General features: G+C 42.5%; 1 protein-coding gene across 9 annotated transcripts in view; it reads right to left on the bottom strand.

Annotated features, from left to right (window-relative positions):
• Nucleotides 1-20,917, bottom strand: part of EPS8 (epidermal growth factor receptor pathway substrate 8) — a 225,423-nt gene that overhangs the window by 99,307 nt on the left and 105,199 nt on the right. For 4 of the 9 annotated variants that reach the window (XM_050968366.1, XM_050968338.1, XM_050968413.1 and 1 more), the window contains one exon: nt 592-774. The exons of the other annotated variants lie outside the window; for them this stretch is intronic. The gene's annotated coding sequence lies outside the window, so the exon portion shown is untranslated. The remainder of the gene's footprint in view (nt 1-591; nt 775-20,917) is intronic. 9 annotated transcript variants of the gene reach the window in all.

Here is a 20,917-nt window from a genome sequence, read left to right on the forward strand (position 1 = left end):
TTTTAAAAACAGAAAATTAATACAATTTTAAAATAAACAAACAAAATGTTACCTCGAACAGAGTTTTCTACTCTGACAAGGGAAAAGTGGCAGAGACTGCATGAAGTCCATTGGGGACTTGGCTTTTGTTATCAGTTTCACATGGAAGGCACCCAGATAGTACAGCAATGGGCAGCAGTATAAAAACTGTTACACACAGTTTGTCTCCCATTTAATTATTGTAGATAGAGGTGTGATTTTAACTGAAAAACAGAGTACAACTGTAGCATGGAAAAAACTCTACCAGTACAAAAGTGCCTTACACTGGCATAGTTTATTCTGCCAACTTTACAGGAATAAGCCCACACCATCTAATTGCATTTGAACAGGCTGGGGGAGGATGTTGTACCGCTTTCACCACACCGGTATAGTGAAAGCAGTACAATGTGTGCAATGTAAACAATGAAAGACAGATAGATACATGGATAGATGTTTTGCCAACCATAATGAAATTATGATGCCATTTGATTTGCTATATATACAGGCTAGATATTGTATGACCATCATATGACATCAAAGAGTTTTATGTAGTAACTAAGTCTATGAACTTACCATAAAATCAAGGTCATAAAGGGCACTGATCTTTTTCAAAATGTAGTTACAGTGGGCGTCAGATTCAAGAGACAGAGTTCTCTTCTACTCGCTATGTGACCACGAACGAATCACTTAGCCTCATTATGCTCCATCAGTAACCTGAGAGTAATACTCATCCCTCTTTATGAAGTGTCTTGAGATCTGCCGATGAGAAGGGCTTTATAAGTGCAATGTATTAGTATTAATATCAAGAATACTTCACCCTAGTAGTAATTAAAAGGGAGAAGAAAAAGCAAAGATATTATAGGAAGACAGATAACAGGAAACATTAAAGGTATGTCTACAATACCTGCCGGATCGGTGGGTAGTGATCGATCTATTGGGAATTGATTTATCGTGTCTAGTGTAGATGTGATAAATCAAACCCCAATTGCTCTGCCATCGACTCCTGTACTCTACTGCAGCGAGAGGTGGAAGCGGAGTTGACAGGGGAGTGGTGGCAGTCGACCTCGCGCTGTGAGGACTCGAGATAAGTTGATCTATGATACATCAACTACAGCTACGCTATCCTCGTATCTCAAGTCGCCCCCAGTGTAGACTAGGCCTAAGTGCAGTCACTCAAAATCTGCACCAAGCTGAAAGGGAACTATGTGTTGAGCACAGGACATCTGCCAACTAAAGAATATTTTACTCAAGGGGTTTGGATCAATGTTGTCTAATTAGAAACAGAAAAATTCAAGATGGAGACTGTAGAGTTTTCAATTGAGGAAGAAAGAGTAACACTAAATAATTCATCTTCAGATTTCTTAGTGGTACTAGGGTTATGGGCAGCTGCTGCACTCTAAAACAGATTAAAGCCTCCCCACAGAGATCATTGTTAAGAAAGAAAAAAGGTCATGCTTGCAAGATAATACTAGCTAAAACAAATATTTCAGAAATGGTCTGCCTTTGATCTGCTAGACTGGAAGAGGGAATTCTCCAGCTGTACGATTATTAAAAAAAAGTCTCTAACAATTAGAGAATGAATATCTTGAGAATGGCCAATCATCGAGACTCTAAGTCATAGGACAGCTATGAAATGTCATTGAATATCTTGGAGAAAATTACCTCTGGTGACATCATATGGCATAATGATCTTCAGGAGCATAAACACTGCCAAATTAAGTGCAAGAGTGTAATAAGAAAAGCCAAAGAGGAGTTTGAAGAACAGCTAGTCAAAAACTCCAAAGGTAATAAAATGTTTTTTAAGTACATCAGAAGCAAGAAGCCTGCTAAACAACAAGTTGGGCCCGTTGATGATCAAAATACAAAAGGAGCGCTTAAAGACAATAAAGTCATTGCGGAGAAACTAAATGGATTCTTTGCTTCAGTCTTCACAGCTGAGGATGTTAGGGAGATTCCCAAACCTGAGCTAGCTTTTGTAGGTGACAAATCTGAGGAACTGTCACAGATGGAAGCGTCACTAGAGATGGTTTTGGAATTAATTGATAAACTCAACATTAACAAGTCACCAGGACCAGATGGAGTTCACCCAAGAGTTCTAAAAGAACTCAAATGTGAAGTTGCGGAACTATTAACCAAGGTTTGTAACCTGTCCTTTAAATCGGCTTCGGTACCCAATGACTAGAAGTTAGCTAATGTAACGCCAATATTTACAAAGGGCTCTAGAGGTGATCCTGGCAATTACAAACCGATAAGTTTAACGTTGGTACCGGGCAAATTAGTCGAAACAATAGTAAAGAATAAAGTTGTCAGACACATAGAAAAACAAACTGTTGAGCAATAGTCAACATGGTTTCTGTAAAGGGAAATCGTGTCTTACTAATCTATTAGAGTTCTTTGAAGGGGTCAACAAACATGTGGACAACGGGGATCCAGTGGACATAGTGTACTTAGATTTCCAGAAAGCCTTTGACAAGGTCCCTCACCAAAGACTCTTACGTAAATTAAGCTGTTGTGGGATAAAAGGCAAGGTCCTTTCATGGATTGAGAACTGGTTAAAAGACAGGGAACAAAGGGTAGGAATAAATGGTAAATTCTCAGAATGGAGAGAGGTAACTAATGGTGTTCCCCAAGGGTCAGTCCTAGGACCAATCCTATTCAATTTATTCACAAATGATCTGGAGAAAGGGGTAAACAGTGACGTGGCAAAATTTGCAGATGATACTGATCTCACAAAACTAAGTGATTGGGCAACAAAATGGCAAATGAAATTTAATGTGGATAAATGCAAAGTAATGCACATTGGAAAAAATAACCCCAACTAAACATAAAATATGATGGAGGCTAATTTAGCTACAACGAGTAAGGAAAAAGATCTTGGAGTCATCGTGAATAATTCTCTGAAGATATCCATGCAGTGTGCAGAGGCTGTCAAAAAAGCAAACAGGATGTTAGGAATCATTAAAAAAGGGATAGAGAATAAGACTGAGAATATATTATTGCCCTTATATAAATCCATGGTACGCCCACATCTTGAATACTGTGTACAGATGTGGTCTCCTCACCTCAAAAAGGATATTCTAGCACTAGAAAAGGCTCAGAAAAGGGCAACTGAAAAGATTAGGGGTTTGGAGAGGTTCCCATATGAGGAAGGATTAAAAAGGTTAGGCCTCTTCAGCTTGGAAAAGAGGATACTAAGGGGGGGATATGATAGAGGTATATAAAATCATGAGTGATGTTGAGAAAGTGGATAAGGAAAAAGTTATTTACTTATTCTCATAATACAAGAACTAGAGGTCACCAAATGAAATTAATAGGCAGCAGGTTTAAAACAAATAAAAGGAAGTTCTTCTTCACGCAGCGCATAGTCAACTTGTGGAACTCCTTACCTGAGGAGGTTGTGAAGGCTAGGACTATAATAGTGTTTAAAAGAGAACTAGATAAATTCATGGTGGTGAAGTCCATAAATGGCTATTAGCCAAGATGGGTAAAGAATGGTGTCCCTAGCCTCTGTTTGTCAGAGGATGGAGATGGATGGCAGGAGAGTGATCACTTGATCATTGCCTGTTAGGTTCACTCCCTCTGGGTCACCTGGCATTGGCCACTGTCGGTAGACAGATACTGGGCTAGATGGACCTTTGGTCTGACCCAGTACGGCCATTCTTATGTTAAGTGGCACATAGTGTAGAAAAGGTTTACATCAGGTCGCTAAGTCACATATAGAGAATTTACAGTGCAAGATAGTTAGACATGCCCAAGAGAAAATTCCTAGTGCCTCATTATGAAATAAATTATCCATGTCTGATAAATCCTATATTACTATTATTAAATGATTTATACACTTGTTTTATTTGTTAAGTTAAAACATGGCTTCATAAATGAACATACACACTGCAAAGCCATTGAAAATTAATATTGTCAGAACAATCCAGGGTTCTGTATGCTTTTCATCTTAACCAAATTCGCCCATGTTACTCTTCCCTGCCCCCCTGCCCCAACCACTCTTGATTTTCTATTAAGTCTCCACATCAGCAAAACACCCCTATTAATCAAAGGACATGATTAAATTTAACATGTGCTAATTCCTGTTGACTTAGGCGCTTTGATTAATAAAAATAAGCTTAAGAACATGCTTATGTATTTTACAGAACTGGAGTCTAAATACTATGTTGACACTACATTAGAACTATGTTAGTAACACCCTTATTCAGAGCATGACTTCTTCCCAAAGGGCCTAATGTTGAAAGCTGCTGAGTGCTCTCAACTCTCACTGAAGCTCGACAACCTCCAGAAAAGGACACTTTGAAAAGTTCAATTTTTTTAAAAAGCCTTAGTATACTTAGTTTGTGGGTTAAGGTAAGTGCCTTCGTTTTTCTGAGATAATTCATCCAGGCAGTGAAAATGTATCTTGAAATACATAATGCCGGTATTTACCCTTTACAAAGGACTTGTCTACTACTAGCAAGGATCAATGACTGAACATAAAAAGTAGGGCAGCAACGTGGCTTCTTAAAGTCATCACCGATCAAAAGCCAATTCCTCATTCTGGTTACTTTTCTTTTCTCTTCTCTCATCCGCAATTATTTCCAGCACTCCCAAACAATCAAGGGAGCCTTGCTCTTTTGCTGATTTTCTCTTTGCTGGTTATAAATACATAGTTATTTCTATACTCCTCAGATATGTCACTATGATGTTACCGTCACAGTAAAAAGCTGTGCAGCCATCAACTCTTGCAAAGTCCAAAAATAAACACAAAAGGCATATATTCTGAATTAAATACTCCCATCCAACAACATTGGATTGATAAAAAGCAACAGCTTATCAACATTGCTGAGGTTTTCCAAATAGCGACAGGGGAAGGAAGGTTACAGAGTGTGTGGGAGCAGGGAGAGAGGAGGCTAAGAACGGGTGAGACAGTGATAATTTATTTCTTGAACAGTAGATACTCAATAACAAAAAACACAAACTCGATGTCAGCACATACCCCAAAAGACGAGGATTGTTCCGCAGCCTGATAGTTGGCAGAGTGCAATCATCATACCACAAATAAAAACCAGTACAATAGTACAATGCAACATTTATGTGAGTAGCATACCAAAAACTCTTGTATCATTGTCAAAGAGAGCCATTCATATTTTTTCCTTTCAGATGGGTTTAAAATCTTAGAGAATAAAGCAAAATAAGATTAATCTGTTACAGCATAACTAACCATGGATTCAATAAAACTGTATTTAGTGTCTCTAATATTGTTTTTGCTGATTTTATCATAGCATTTCTGTACCAAGCTTCTGGAATTTTTTTTTAAACTAACTTGCTACATTGTACGTCCCCTCTTATTTTTCCTAGTCTCTTTAATTTTCCCTTCCATATATGGTTCTTTCCTCCCTACATCCCAGGGCATGTCCAGACTACCTACCAGATCAGCGGGCAGTGATCAATCTAACCGGGATCGATATATCGCGTCTCATTTACATGCGATATATCGATCCCCGAACATGCTCCCGTTGACTCCAGAACTCCACCAGGGTCAGCGGCAGATGCGGAGTCGATGGGGAAGCCGTGGCCATTGATTCCATGTCGTGAGGATGTGAGGTAAGTCAAAATAAGATACGTCGACTTCAGCTACACTATTCCCGTAGCTGAAGTTGTGTATCTTACATTGACCCCCGCCCCCAAGTGTAGACCAGGCCCCACAGTCACTCCCTCTCACTAATTTTTTTTCCCCACACTTATTTTTAAATGCTCCTCCCCCTCGCCCATGCAAAAAAACCCACCCCAACAAAAACAATTGTCCTTTCACGTCTCTAACCTATTCTCCTTTATGCTGCTACATCTTTCCACCTTCATTTGTTTCTTTTCAATATCTTCCTACTTTCACTACTCTCTTTTCTATTGTTGAATGGACTCCAACATCTGTCAGGTGACATGACTGTCTGGGAACTCTACCTGCTAGTGTTACAGGTTATAGCTAAGACCACTGTCAATGAAAGTTCACAGGAAAAATTATTTTCTCTTTTTTCCATTTGTTTCCTTTGTGCTTTTGAAAACACTTTGCATAGGCATTTTCAGTTTCCTCTACTTTTGCGTATCTTTCACAGTCTACACACACACACAAAAATGTTTATTTTATGTTTATGAGTGCAGAAATTCTATAAAAAACACTGCAGAGTCTACTCCTGAGGGAATTCTGCTCCAAAAAATAAAAAATTCTTCGCCAAAAAAATTAAAAATTGTCTGCTCAATATTTTAAAATTCTGCAAATGTTATTTGTCAATAAATAAATGTGGCTCTAGCATGGCAGTGGGGAGCACAGGTCACTGGCTGCATTGAGGTGGGATATCACCCTGAAGCTCCCAGCTTTCCTGGTACAGGAACTTAGCAGTGAGGCTGCACCTGACCCTGGCACAGTGCAAGGGCTGGTCCTGCCCCAGAAATACCCTGGGCCCCTGCCCCTCTGTGCCAGGTGCACCAGGTCTGGGTGGGCACGCTCAGTCCAGCAGGATCCAAGTGTGGAGGGGCTTAGTTTGGGGGGATCCAGATATGGTGAGAGAAGTTTCTGTGTGGGGCAATCTGGGTGCAGACGCCTCAGGAGGAGATCTGGATGTACAGGGGCTCGTTGGGGTGTTCTGGGTGCTGGGACAATGGGACTCTGCAGGGGATGCAGGTGAAGGTGGTTGGGGCTCAGCAGGGGGTGTCTGGGTGTTGGGGTCCAGGTGATGGGGAAGTAGGGCTTAATGGGAGAAGGTGCAGTTGGTTGGGGATCAATGGGGTGGGGGGCTTGTGGGGGGGGCTTATCAAAGGGGTCCAGGTATAGGGGCTAGAGCTTGTCAGGGTGATGGTTTGATGGGCCTACTTAATGGGGGAGCCCCAAATTGCAGCTGAGGGGACGCCACATGCTGGGCTCCTGCTTCCCTCTATGATTCCCCTATCCCCTTTTTTCCTCCATCCCCCTTCCCTCATTCCCTTCCTCATCCTCTCACCCCCCTTCCCTCCCCCCCCAACCCTCTTACCCAGCCCCACTGTGGGCACTCACTGTTGCACAGAAAACAGGAAGGCTCCCAGCACACCGAAGGGGAGAACAACTGGCACTAGGACCCAGAAGGCAATGGTCAGGCAGCCTCCTTCTGCTGGGCAGATTTGAGCTTGCAGAAATTGGGGGGTGGGGGGACAGTGGTACATAAACCCATGTGCCCCCTCATGCCTCACCTCTGTTTGTGGGGGGTGAAATCCTAACTGCACCCATGGTCCTTTTTCACCCACCACCACCACCCCGTGCAGTTTCCCTTTGCTTCCCTACCATTTTCTGCAAGGAAGCACAGGAATTCTGTGAGGGGGCCCGTTTTCTGCAGGCAGCAGTCATGCAGAATCTTCCCAGGAGTAAGAATCATACCGTAAGTAGTCTAAATAATCCTCTCTCAGAAGAGGCATTCTGGACTTTCAAACGTTCAAAAAGGCAGATACAATCACTTGCAAAAGGAAGAGTTCTGTCTGCATTTTAAATCCCCAAACCCACAATTCATCTGTAAATACAGGCTACAAAAATCTGCTTTTAGCTTGAACAGGACAAACCAGCTAAGAATTAATCCAATGTGTAAAGTACATTTGTAAAAATAATCAAGATCATCAGAATATCGGCTTCTCAAGTGTCAGAACTCAGATTTGCTTTGCCACTCTTCTTTAAACATAAATCGCTTCATAGAAGAGACTTTATCTGGACTATTTTAAATGCATTTCGAAAGATATCAGCCTCAGCTGACAAACCATGAGAAAGGTTTTGATTCAGAGTGTCACAACTTGAAATGAAATATTTTGTTTCAATGTTCCAACAGAAAACCTAAAACTTTCACCAAAATCAAAATTGTCCTTCAAATTTTTTTTATTTTGCAGTAAATACATATCCTATTGAAAAAAAACTTTTGATGAAAAATTCCTAACCTCCTGTCTAGTTGGAAGACAGATTATTAATTGGGGGAAAGGGAGAGAAATATATTGTTCAAAAGGAAACTTATATCACTGACCCTTAACATTGGTCCCAGTCTTACATTCAGATCTATTCACTGCTGCACCTGTGCAGAGCCCTATTGAAGATGATACTCTATATGCAGGCACAGTAACCCACTTGGATGGAAGTCACTACAGGATTGGGGCCACAATTTGTAACTACATTCAGAGCACAGTGTTACAACTGGGCTAAGGAACTATTGTGGACAGGGCATGTGACACAAGAGAGCACATTAGAATGCCAGGGCTGCCTAGGGGTGGGGGAGGGGGGGCAAGTGAGGCAATCTGCCCCAGGCCACGGGCCTCATGGGGCCCCCACAGGAGTTTTTTTTGAGGCCCCTAGAGGGGGGTCCTTCACTCGCTCCAGGGGTCCCGGAAAACTCTTGCAGGGCCCAGGCTCCCAGAGTTTCTTCTACTCCGGGTCTTCGGTGGCAATTCGGCAGCGGTGGGGTCCTTCCGTTCCAGTACCCGCCGCCGAAGTGCCCCAAAGACCCATGGTGGGGGGTCCTTCCACCCTGGGACCCGCCGAAGTAGTGCTGGGTCTTCGGCAGCAATTTGGCGGCAAGGGCCCGCCGCCGCCAAAGACCCCATGCCCCCTGAATCCTCTGGGTGGCCCTGTAGAATGCTATGTGTAAGTGTTAAAGCAATAGTAAAGCCATTGTTAATTAAAGAGTAAACTGCCTTGCCTGAAACACAAGTGAGGGTTAATTACCCTGAAGTTCTGCATAGTTATGCAAAGCCTCAGTGAAGAATCACACAGGTGTGAAATAGGTATCCTGGATCAATGCAGCAGAGAAAAATTAAATATTTTGTTTCAATGTTCCCAACAGAAAACCTAAAACTTTCACCAAAATCAAAATTGTCCTTCAAAATTCTGTCCCAAGGACAGAAGAGAAAAGGGGAAAAGATTATCCATTGTTCAAAGATATGAACTCTATAATTCCATGTGCAGAGAAATGGATCACAATTAGCTTTGCCTTTAAACATAAAATCTCAGTTAAATGCAACTTTTACATGATTTGGAACCATCAACTTAACTTGTGAACACAAACTAGCCTAGTACAGAGAGACTCTATGATCTTATTCCTTTTGTTTTCCCTGTCTCCTATTGCTTATTGCAATCATTTGTTGCATCTTTTCTTAAACTAGACTGTAAACTCCTTGGGGCAGGGGCTGTGACCTCTTATGAGTTTTTGTAGCATCCAGCATAGTGCAACCCCAGTCCTGACTGGGGCCCTTAGATGATGCTTCAATACAAATATCAGTAAATAGTTGGGTTTTATTTATATTGCAACAAAACCATGGCCACTGAGCTCTTCAGAGTTGTCACTATACTGCCAAGGATGGAGCTTCTCAGATGTATAAGCTTCTATCACTTCAGCTAAAAGGAAAATCTCTGTTAGTAGTCAGCAGTATAGGACCTATGACTACTGATGAGTTCTGATTCTATCTGATAAATGTCAATAGTACACATACATAGTATTAGCACATTACCAACACAAGCACCATTCATGTTGTGGCAGATTGCACTGTCTATAGAAAAGTCTGCTGAAGAACAAAACCAAAGCTATAAGATCCTTGTTGCTCTGAGAGAGTCCATCAATCAAGAAAAGGGTGGTGGCTAAGGTGAACAATACTGTTGGTTTCAACAGGAAGCTTTATAAAAAGAGAGCACGGCTGTGGAAAGAACCCGGTTACTGTCCAGAGAATAAAAATGTTGGACTTTACGTTAGCAACCACTGGCAGTACTGCTATAACACAGAAGCCCCAAAATGCATGTCAGGCGAAGTTTCCCCAGAAAGATCAAGAGTTTTTGCAGAGGGAAGGAAAAATGTCTCACGTTACTATATGAGGGGTAAAGAACTACTTAACTGAGACCAAGTTTAAAATACAATAATAGCAGCTTATTGTTTTTATAAATGCAGTCATCTGCAACTAATTAGCCTTGTGTTTGCCAACTTTATGGACTCTAACATTTGCATTTAATAGAGGAGGTGGAGCTTTGCTTTCATATTATTATTACTTCAGATAAAACATTGAAAATCAGCTCATAATTTACAAGTGATAAACCAGTGATCTGACTTTAAAAATATGATTATGTTAAAAGATATTATTAGACATGGGCAGCCAGCCATCATGATGCCTATAGATCCAGGCAGAACCCAATGAGAGAAGGACCATCAAACTGCAGAATTCCTTCCCAGATGTGTGTCTGTCTTGAGTAATAGCCCTTGGGCACAGTTCCTGCTATACAGATATGTACCTGCTATAAAAGTACTAAACCAAAATCGTGGATCCAAACAGAAAATGGAAATTCCTCGCCCATGCAAAATTTCATGCTTTTTTTTTGGGGGGGGGGGGGGGGGGGAGAATTATCCCAAACCAGGATGAAGAGTCAAACTTTTTGTCCTATGAAATTTTTTTGGGAAAGAATTTCCAGAAAAATTCCATTCCAGAAGAACCAAAATGGAATTTTTTGGCTTCCTGGCTGTCCACCCAGAAGGCTCTTGTCAATTTCATTTTCTGCCAATTGCTAAGAGCCTGACTGCTGGAAAGGCCGAGAGAACTGGCTGCTCTGCATCCCTCTCCCATCTTCATCTCCCAACTATGGGAACTGGAGAGTAGGGGGTTGTCAGCCTCTCTGGCCCTGGAGCTAGGGGATTTTCTGTCTGAAAATTCCTGACCAGCTCCAAACTGCAGTTATTTTTTTAAATAACAGAGTTGCAAACAGACTGAACAAGGCTGATTGCTAAAAGGTTTGTATTTCTGAGATATTTTTTCATTGAAAAGCTTGTGAAAGGTGTTAGACGTTCTTCTTTTTCAAATGAACAGCTGTGGCAGATTCCCACCCAATCACACCAACATGTTCCTACCCCAATCAGGAAGAACCACTTTATAGGAAAGCGAATGAGGATCAGTCCATGTCCTTTAAATCCTGGTCTCTCTGCAGACACTGCCACAGAGTGCCAGTAAGTGCTGAACATGACAGTTATTTTATAACGGGGACAGCTGTGTTCTGTGAACTAGACTTGGAGTCACCACATCATTTTATGTAAAAACAACTTTCAAACTAACCCAATCTATTACAGTTTTCTCTTCAGTATATGAACATTAGCAAGGCAAATCTCTCAGCTGTCATCTGTCGATGCTGGAGATACAATTTTGCTCTTAGTCTGGCTAGAATGAGGATTTTGAGGTCGGGTTTGGTAGTTTATTAATAGAGCCAAGCGTTCAAAGGCTTTTTTTAAAAAATGCAGAACAGTTTTCAAGCTAGCTTCAGGGAGTCTGTAATGAGTAGTGAGGCAGCTCCAGCAGGGAATGATGCCAGAGAGAGCACGTACACAGAAATAAATATACTGGTGGAAAATACCCAGTGGAGGAATGGAGACGGTGAGCCACAGGCAAAAGGGGGTGGGGGGTTGAGTAAACAAGCTGAGCGAAGCCATCACTGCAGAACAGAACTACATTCACCGTGGGATCATCTACACTGGCAAATTATACGAAGCAGTAGAGCTGATCAGGAATTATTCCCAGGGCATTTACGTGAGATACGAGACACCCCCACGTGCAGGTTGCTGCTGTGCCTGATTCAGAGAAAGGACTTGAACCTGGGTTTCTCCCCCAGCCAGAATGCCGGAACCACCAAGCCATTGGCTATTCTGAGGTGCAAACACAGAGCAGAAGAGTAAAAACAGTGCAAGCACAATGCCCGTTGTAGGACAATAGCATGACTGATTAATTTGTGCAAGCTAGTTTATCAGCACTTCTTACTTACACTGGCACCGCAAGCACAACGTGAGTCAGCCTGGTTTGCAGCATGGCATAAATGGTATAAAGCATGGCTTTTAAAGTAGTTGCAGAAAAGCTGATCTTAGGAGTGCTGGAGGCTAATAACTTTATCCAGCATAGATAAGGCCAACAGTGTCACCTACTCTCACAACAAAACTACACAATGTCTAGTGTTTTTAAGCATGGTTTAAAAGTGCTTCAGGCTAAAACATTTCTATCGTACTTCAGTCATATCCACAACAGAAGGCTAAAAAGTATTAAAACCCTTAGCCTGGAGCATGTGTAGAGTGGGTCTATGGAAATTGCGATGATTAACAGAATGTTAAACTAAGCTGCCCAAAATCACCATTCACCTGACAAGCCATGGTCCAAAACTGTTGTCCTGTAAATAGGGTGATCTCTGAACATCCATTGTAAGAAAGTCTGATTGGGGCCTAACAGACTACGGGTATGTTTACACAGCTGACGTTAAAGCTCTGCCTTAGGCCATGGCTACACTGGCACTTTACAGCGCTGCAACTTTCGCGCTCAGGGGTGTGAAAAAACACCCCCTGAGTGCTGCAAAATACAGCGCTGTAAAGCCTCAGTGTAATCAGTGCTGCAGTGCTGGGAGCACAGCTCCCAGCGCTGCAAGCTACACCCGTAAGGGATGTGGTTTATGTGCAGCGCTGGGAGAGCTCTCTCCCAGCGCTGGTGCTCCCACTACACTCACACTTCAAAGCGCTGCCGCGGCAGCGCTTTGAAATTTCCAGTGTAGCCATACCCTCAGTGAGGGGAAAAGCTACCAGCACTGTAGCACCATCTACACTGCCACTTTACAGCACTGAAACTTGCATTGCTCAGGGGGGTGTTTTTTCACACACACACCCCCGCCCCGAGTGAACAATGTTTCAGCGCTGTAAGTGGCAGTGTAGACAAGGCCTTAGAGAGGAAAACTGGTGTTGTGGTTATGACACTGGACTAGGGGCTTGTCTACGTTACAGATTCTACAGTGGCACAGCTATGGAGCTGTAGCACCATAGTGGAGATGCTTTTCTGTCACTGTAGTTATTCCACTCCCTCAAGAGTCAGTAGCTCTTGGGAGGGAAGACTTCTTCCATCAACCTAGCAGTGTCTATACTGGGGCTTAAGTCAGCTTAACTACATCTCTCAAGAGTGAGTTTTTTACGCCTGAGTGACATAGCTAGGCCAACCTAGATAGAACAGGCCTCAGATTCAAATACATATACCAAATACTTCTATGTCTGTATTCCTGCTATTCTTTGGCAGTTGTAAAATGCTGGAATGATCCAGTCACAGTGCATTGTTTCTTCATTGTTGGTGGCTCTACTGTTCCAGCCTATTGTTTTCGTTTCTTTTCAGTTTGTTTTGCACTTTCCATGTGTTCTACAATTGTCTGCCTTCGAATGCAATCTACAGCCTTGCTGCATACAGTACAAAACAGCACATCATCATCATCAATGTGAAATCGGTCCTTGCCAAACTCAGTGACATGGTCTTTAGCGGTGATTTTTACATTTTTTGGCATCTTTTCATAACTTTAATTACTCACATCTGGATGCTGAAGTGAAATTTGAGGTGCATTAAAACATGTAACCTCTATATGCTGGAAGCATTTTAGTCCAGTATGTTTCGCTATGTAAATGTAAAGCGCATTCAAAAATCAAGCACGGGGGGGAGGGGCGGGGGAGGTTGTGCACACGGAATAAGTGACACTGGTACTTTCAGTAACATTTAGTTAATATATGTTATTTTTCCACAAAATGTAAACTAAAGATTCTCTCTAAAAATGAAAATTCTGCATTTTTCCATGGCAAACGGATTTCCAGGATCGCTGGTGATGAGGAAGACACAGAAGTTCAAGCACAATAACTGGATGCTGACGGGCATCATAAAAAAAAAAATGTCAACTTGTTGCTGGTGTTCACGTCACAACTCCATACTGTGGATTGCTGTTTCTGAACCCAAGAAACAAGCACTGAGTAGTGGGATCATACTGTAACAGAGGTTTGGGATGATAAGTAGTAGCTACAGAACTTCCAGATGCGAAAGGCCACATTTCTGGATCTCTGTTCTGAGCTTGTCCCAGACCTCCATCCAGGGCCGGCTCCAGGGTTTTTGCTGCCACAAGCAGGAAAAAGAAAAAAGGTGAGCCGCGATCGCGATCTGCAGCTCTACCACTGCCACTTCAGTCTTCAGCGGCAATTTGGCGGCTGGGAGTAAGGGACCTGCCGCCAAATTGCTGGACATGCCTCCCCTCATCACTGGCCGCCCCAAGCAGCTGCTTGCTGGGCTGGTGCCTGGAGCCAGCCCTGCCTCCATCATAGGAACACAAAATGAAAGCAACACATACAATGGAAAAGTAAGTGCTCACCACACTTTGGAAGCTTGCAACACTGAATTGCTATCAGTCAGTGGAAAATCAGTTTGGAGTTGGGTAGCAACAGCTCCCACTGTGGATTTCCTGCTGAACCTGAACAGCCCAAAAAAGGGCTATTAGAAGAGCTAACCATGGAGACCATTTTCACAGTCAGTCACAGTGGCGTTGCCTGATGCTTTTATGAAATTGTGTCTGCCACGTGTACTTAGATTAAATACAGGTGGAACTGTGCCTCCAACTTTGAATTCCATAATGCGTGGTGTAAAATAATAAATTCTCTGAGTTTCCAACAACACAGCTTTATTGTGTGCAAAACAAACAGGCAACAAAACAGAAGTGTAAACACACATACAAATAAAAGTTGTTGGTTTTTTAACCATAATGGAGCGAACTAGGCTTTAAAATCCCAAGTAAAAATAGAAGTAAACAGTGAACATTTATGTCCATGTATCTAAACTGTAGTAGGTTGTGGATACATATATGCTGACCTGTGGTTGGAGTATGTGTAGCTGTTGTTCTACTTGTTGTCCCTCAGCATGGAGTGGTAGAGGTAAGGATGTATACCATTTTACTACATGGTATGTTGGAGGTATAGGGAGCAGCGACAATGGACTTCTCCAAGGATAAAAGGTTGATGAGTCCAGAGCCTTTAGGTATGTAGGACAATAACGCTTTGCAACAACTGAGTTTGTTGCTTGAGAAAATCAATCATGTCCTGGTGCATTCCCCAATGGGTATCTCAGTCCTTTTGCCTCTCCTGCAGCAGTCACATACTATTCTTGGTTCATCTCCACGGTCACATTCACATGGCCCATCCAAAACTTGTGTTCATGGTTCGAGCCTGGAAAGGACTGGATGATCTTACAGACGATATCCTCCATCTTCTTTTTCCTCCTGACCTGAGTCAAGCATTCAGCACGAAAGGATGGTGCACCCCTCACGACCACTGTATCAGAAGTTGCTAATAAAACACAAACAGATACATCATTAGATTTACAGTCACAATAGAAAGGGAAAGATAAGTCTCAAAACTCCCTTACATTATTCCCATTGAAGCATCTCATTGCAGCAGTGCTCTGCAGCTTCTACCTTGGTGAATAGATCCTAGTGTGGAGATGGATGTTCTGTAGCAAGGCTAGTCACCCCTACTGGAGTATGGGCATTGGGAAAGCACAGTAAATGTTGGCACTATTTTCACAAGGAATGGTGATTTTGACTGGCATCTCACTCCTGGGGATGACAAAGGCACAGAGAATCCAGCTGCCACTGGATCCCAAAGCCACCTGTGCCCATATACTGCTGGCCTGTTTACTGAAATGGTGCCAGCCGTACTCAGCACAGCATGGCATGGGAAAGTCTCCTACTGCCATGCGTAAAAGTTTGACTGAAATCTCCCAAGAGGATAAAAGGGACCATCCCTATTCAGATAAACAAAGTAAACAAGGCAAAGATATAAAAAGCAACTCTCTCTCTGTTTGTTCTACTTCTAAACAAGCACAGGACATTAATTACACAATCTTCTTCAGATCAGTCTGTCATACAACGCTTTCTGAATGTATTCCCTAAACCTTTTATTTTCTGACATTAATCGGTAAAGCTATCAAAAGTCAATACCTTTGCTCTTTTAACGGAAGGGATGGGTGCCACTTTTCAGTGGGGAAGAGGGAGTTAAGGTTGAGAAAGGGAGAGAGGAGGTTTGAAGGGAAAGGAAAATATTATAAGCTAAATTAAGGAATAATGTATGTATACACTTACCCAGGCTCCCTTCCCCTTCTAACCAGCAGGCTCATCTGCACTTGCCTGGTGAGATTGGCTAGAGTCTCTCGCAGAGTTTCCAATGGTTCCTGGCTCGAGGCATGGTTTGCGTCCCCCACTGAGTCTCTTTCCTCCTCCTCCCTGTTCACAGCAGGGGTCTCTGCTTCAGGCTCCTCCAAAATGCCCAAAGTCATCTGTAGGGTGCTGCTGGGGTCACTGCCAAACATAGTATGCAGCTCACTGTAAAGATGGCAGAGCTGCAGGGCAGCACCTTTTCTCATCCTCCCTTGCTTTCACACTGCACTGCTGGTCATCCCTGTTGCAGCATCCCCTGTACAATCTGCATACAGGTGTCAATATTTCTATGGCTGTTCTGCAGCTCTGCTTGCACAGCCTCTTCCTTCCAGTGGCCCAGGAAATCCAACTTCTTGCCTGCTCCAGGCAGGAGAATATCTAGTAGTTTTGGGTGTGCATGGAGCTAGCACAGTCGAATGCACACAACAAAAGTGAGCTAATAGGAGCGTTCACCAAAGTGTGCAAACAAGAGAGGGCATTTCAAAAACACACTGGAGTTTTCAAGGGGGGGCGGGGGAAGAGATGGTTTCGGTGACCCTGGGCAGTGAAATTCAAAATTATGACTGGAGCGGTGGCTATCACAAGGATAGGGGCATTACAGGACAGTGGTTGGAGGACTTTCAGGGTTGACACAGCTAATGCATTCCCACTGCACTGACCTAAGTAGGTTGATTGTGGTTCTGCTCAGGGAGATGGTGTTACTGCATCACTGTTACAGGGTGCTTATGTCAGAGGGAGACAAATTGTGGTGTAGGCACATGCCCAACTAGGTCAACACAACTCAGCTTACATTGACCTCAGTTTTGCTATTTAGATGACAAGCTAATTGTACAGCAACTAACACAAGCGGACCACATATTCATTTGTGGCCTCTAGGTGCTATGATAATACAATTAACACATACACTTATTAAACATTACTTGGTTAATGCCTCTGGGCCTAAGGAGACAGGACCAGACCAAAGAATCTGGGAAGTAGCAAAGTCCTCCAAAGGTGTCACCTCAGGGTAGATGGCCAAAAGTAAGGATGAAAATGGCAAACAAAAGTACAAAAAGAAAAAAGAGCTGGTAGATCAGACAGATAATGCAGGATGCTATAAAAAGCAAAGGATGTCACTTCCCATCCTGCTCAGGTTTCAATTCTCTTTTGGATAACAGAGTTGGGGGTTGGAACTCTGGCCTACGTCTGCCTCCAGAATTTCTCTCGTTGTCCTTCTAAAACAGGGGTGGGCAAACTTTTTGGCCCGAGGGCCACATCTGGGTATGGAAATTGCATGGCGAGCCATGAATGCTCACGAAATTGGGGGTTGGGAAGTGGGAAGGAGCGAGGGCTCCGTCTGGGGGTGCGGGCTCTGGGGTGGGGAAAGAAATGAGGAGTTCGGAGTGCAGGAGGGGACTCTGGGGTGAGGATTGGAGTGCGGGGGGGAGGGGTGCGGCTCTGGCTAGAGGTGCAGGCTCTGAGGTGGGGATGAGGGGTGGGGGTGTAGAAGAGTGCTCCAGGCTGGGACCGAGGGATTCAGAGGGCAAGAGGGGCTTGGGGCGCAGGCTCTGTGTAGCGGTTACCTCAAGCACCTCCTAGAAGTAGCAACACGTCCCCTCTCTGGCTGCTACACAGAGGGGCAGCCAAGCCGTTCAGCGTGCTGCCTGGTCCACAGACACCACCCCTGCAGCTTCCATTGACTGCAATTCCTGGCCAATGTGAGCTGCGGAGGTGGCGCTTAGGGCGGGGGCAGCATGCGGAGTCCCCTGGCTGCCCCTACATGTAGGAGCCAAAGGGAGGACATGCCACTGTTTCCAGGAGCCACATGGAACCACAGCACGCATGGAGTGGGGCAAGCTCTGGACCCCGCTCCCTGGTGGGAGCTCAAGGGCTGGATCTGCACACCCAGTTCTGAAAATTAAAATTAAAACTAAAAACCAAATTAGAGGAAGTTTGCTAATCAGCCAGCCAGCTTTTCTTCCTTTCTTTGAGACCATTTCCTTTAGTCCCTCCACTTAGCTTCATCACAACCAGTCATTTAAGATGAGATTCCCAATTTCACAGTACAGGTATTTTAGCATTTTTAAGCTTCACATATTTACATTTTTTGGTTGTAAAAAAAGTCTTTAATGTAAGAAGCTTCTTTAAAATGAGACATTTCAGATGCTGCAAAAGGATTCCTTTTTAAACAAAAAAAACTTTATTTTGCTTTTAGCTTAAAGAATGAATCTTTTCTATACCCTAAAATGACTCACTATCATTGCTCCACCTACACTGTAACAACTACTGCAGAAGAAAATCTCATTGTCCTGTTTCTGGATAGAAGTAGTTTTCTATCACAGTTTAAACCTGGTTGGTTTTTTTTGGTAGAGTTGACAGAATCAAACTGTTTTAAACATAGACCCAGAGCCGGCCTGCAAAGTCAACGGCTGTGGCGTGACTTGGGAACACTATTCAGCTATGGTTTGGTAGTCTACAGAAAGAGGCTCAACCGTGTTGGCCATTAGTATGTTGCAACCAGTTCCAAAGTATAGATGGGACCTAAGAATAATATTTGTTTTTCCACTAACAGTCTCATGCTCCTTTCTGCTTTAACTTTCTGACTGTGATTAGGTCTAATTCTTAATCATCTGGCTGTCTACAACAACTTCAACGTTGTATTAACATTTGCTCTCTAGACTACACAGCCAGCCACTGTGACAGTGACATTCTAGTTACTTTGGATTTGTACACGTATCTTCTGCATAATAACCCACTGCTCTGAAAAGCAGGTTTCATGGCTGGTCCCTGCTTACACTCACATTCTGGCTACATTAAAGGAACTGGTGCTACTTCAGATCCACCTGGTCTTTCATATGGTGGCAAACAGCACTAGCCACAAAGGGTATGTCTACACAGCAGGTGGGAGAGTGCGCTTCCCAGCGTGGGTAGACAGACATGCACTAGTTCTGCTTGAAGTAGCCCACTGAAAATAGCAGTGTGAACGCAGCAGCATGGGCAGTGGCTTGGGCTAGCCACCTGAGCACAAACCTGCCTGATTCCTGGGTATGTATTTGAGTGGATAGCCTGAGCTGCTGCAGCCACACTACTATTTTTATCACACTAGCTCGAGCGAGCATCTCTCTGTCTACCTTCCTAGATATGGTATAATCATACCCTAAGATAAAGGGCTAAATCTAGGGTGAATTGATTTAAATCAAAGCAATTGAAATCATGATTTAAAATCAGCAAGCAGGAAACTTTGACTTAAATCTACTTTAAATGTGTTTTGCATTTGCACTTTTCAACTCCCAGTTGGTTTATTAACTTTGAATCAACTAGTCACTGAACTGAGCTAGTTGAATAAACTACAATGCAGAAAAACAAAGAAACAAACCATTCTCACTGCACCTGCAAAAGAGGATAGTGGTCTCAAAAGCTGATTCAGCACTTTAACAAACTCTGGTTTCAGGTGCTTAGTCAATCACTTCCACCAGTCACTGGTGATTTCATTTTCTTTAAAACTCAGCAGCAAACATGAACTGCTTAAATTTTAATAAATAAATTTAGGTCTTAACATACAAGTTGTCCATTTCAAATGTATTTTTAAATAGGTTGATATTTTTAATTTAAACCTGTGTTTCACTTAAATTAAAAAATGTGATTCTGTTTAAAGGCATTGATTTTTACCCACTCTGGCTGAATCCCACTAATATAGCATGCTAGTTACCTCTGAGAATCAATTTCTAAACTAATAGTAGGGATGGAGTCTGATCTCAAACATGGCAGTGCAGATCATTATCCACAAAAAACTGGGGGCATATTCTCTATACATTACTCTCTCCATCACCCATAGGAACCAGGTCATATACGGGCATTGGGAATGGAACCCAGATCCCCTATACAGGCACTAAGCACAAATACCAAATGATGAGAGAAAGGAGAACCTCAATCTTCACCTGCAATAAAGGAGTTAACGCTCAGTATTTTGATACAAGATGTATAATTTCATTTCCCCATAAGCTACAAAGAAATGTTTACGTAGAGCTTGATTCAACAGGATATGTTCCGTGTAACTAGGGGGAAACAAAACTAAAAGGTTATAAAGGCACCTCCCAACAAGGCTGAAACTAGGAGTGCTGACCTGAGAAGGCAAGCTCAGAATGACATTTGACATGAGCCAGAAAACCTTTCTACTTTAATGTTCACATAAAAAAAAATTATTAAACAAGGTAACTGGTAGCTCATGTCTCTTTATTTATTCATTGGCAAAGAATGTCAACAAATAAATGGAGATGAGCTACCAGGAACCTTGTTTAATATTAAACCTGCCTGATTAGAAAATGCTGCTTATTCTTGTTTCACCTGGACCAAATGACATGCAAATAAAGCAGAAAACATAAAATAGGTAGACAATCTGAAAGTACTTGTGACTTCAACTGTTACAGTGATTTATAAACCAAAAGAAGCTTTTCTGTATTAAAATAGAAAAATGTTTATTTTTTTTCCACGAGGAAATTCAAAATCAATTTTTTTGTTTTGTTTTGGCTTTGCCAAAGCAAAATGAAGTGAAAGTCTAAATCTGAAACAGGAAACTTGTTTCATTTCAAATTTCATAAAAAAACATTTAATCAAAATTCAATTTTCATGAAATATTTCCAATTTCCAACAAACCTGCATTTTCTGGCAAAAAAAGTTTTTTGATCAAATATGTCTCAACCCTTCTAGTCCTGAGGATTAGTTAATTTTTATAAACTCTTCCATAATGAAAACAGGTGATTTTTTTCCTCCATTGCCAGATAAAAACAGCCATACCTTAGTGCAAGGCACTTCCTGAAGATCAGTGATGGATAGCAGTCCCTTAGCTATGTCTACACTAGGAGCGCTTTACTGGTTAGGAATACTATACCAGCAAAGCACTCCTACCATGGACATAGCTGTGCT

The sequence above is a fragment of the Gopherus flavomarginatus genome, chromosome 1 (assembly GCF_025201925.1).
Source record: "Gopherus flavomarginatus isolate rGopFla2 chromosome 1, rGopFla2.mat.asm, whole genome shotgun sequence".
Taxonomy (NCBI): Eukaryota; Metazoa; Chordata; order Testudines; family Testudinidae; genus Gopherus; species Gopherus flavomarginatus.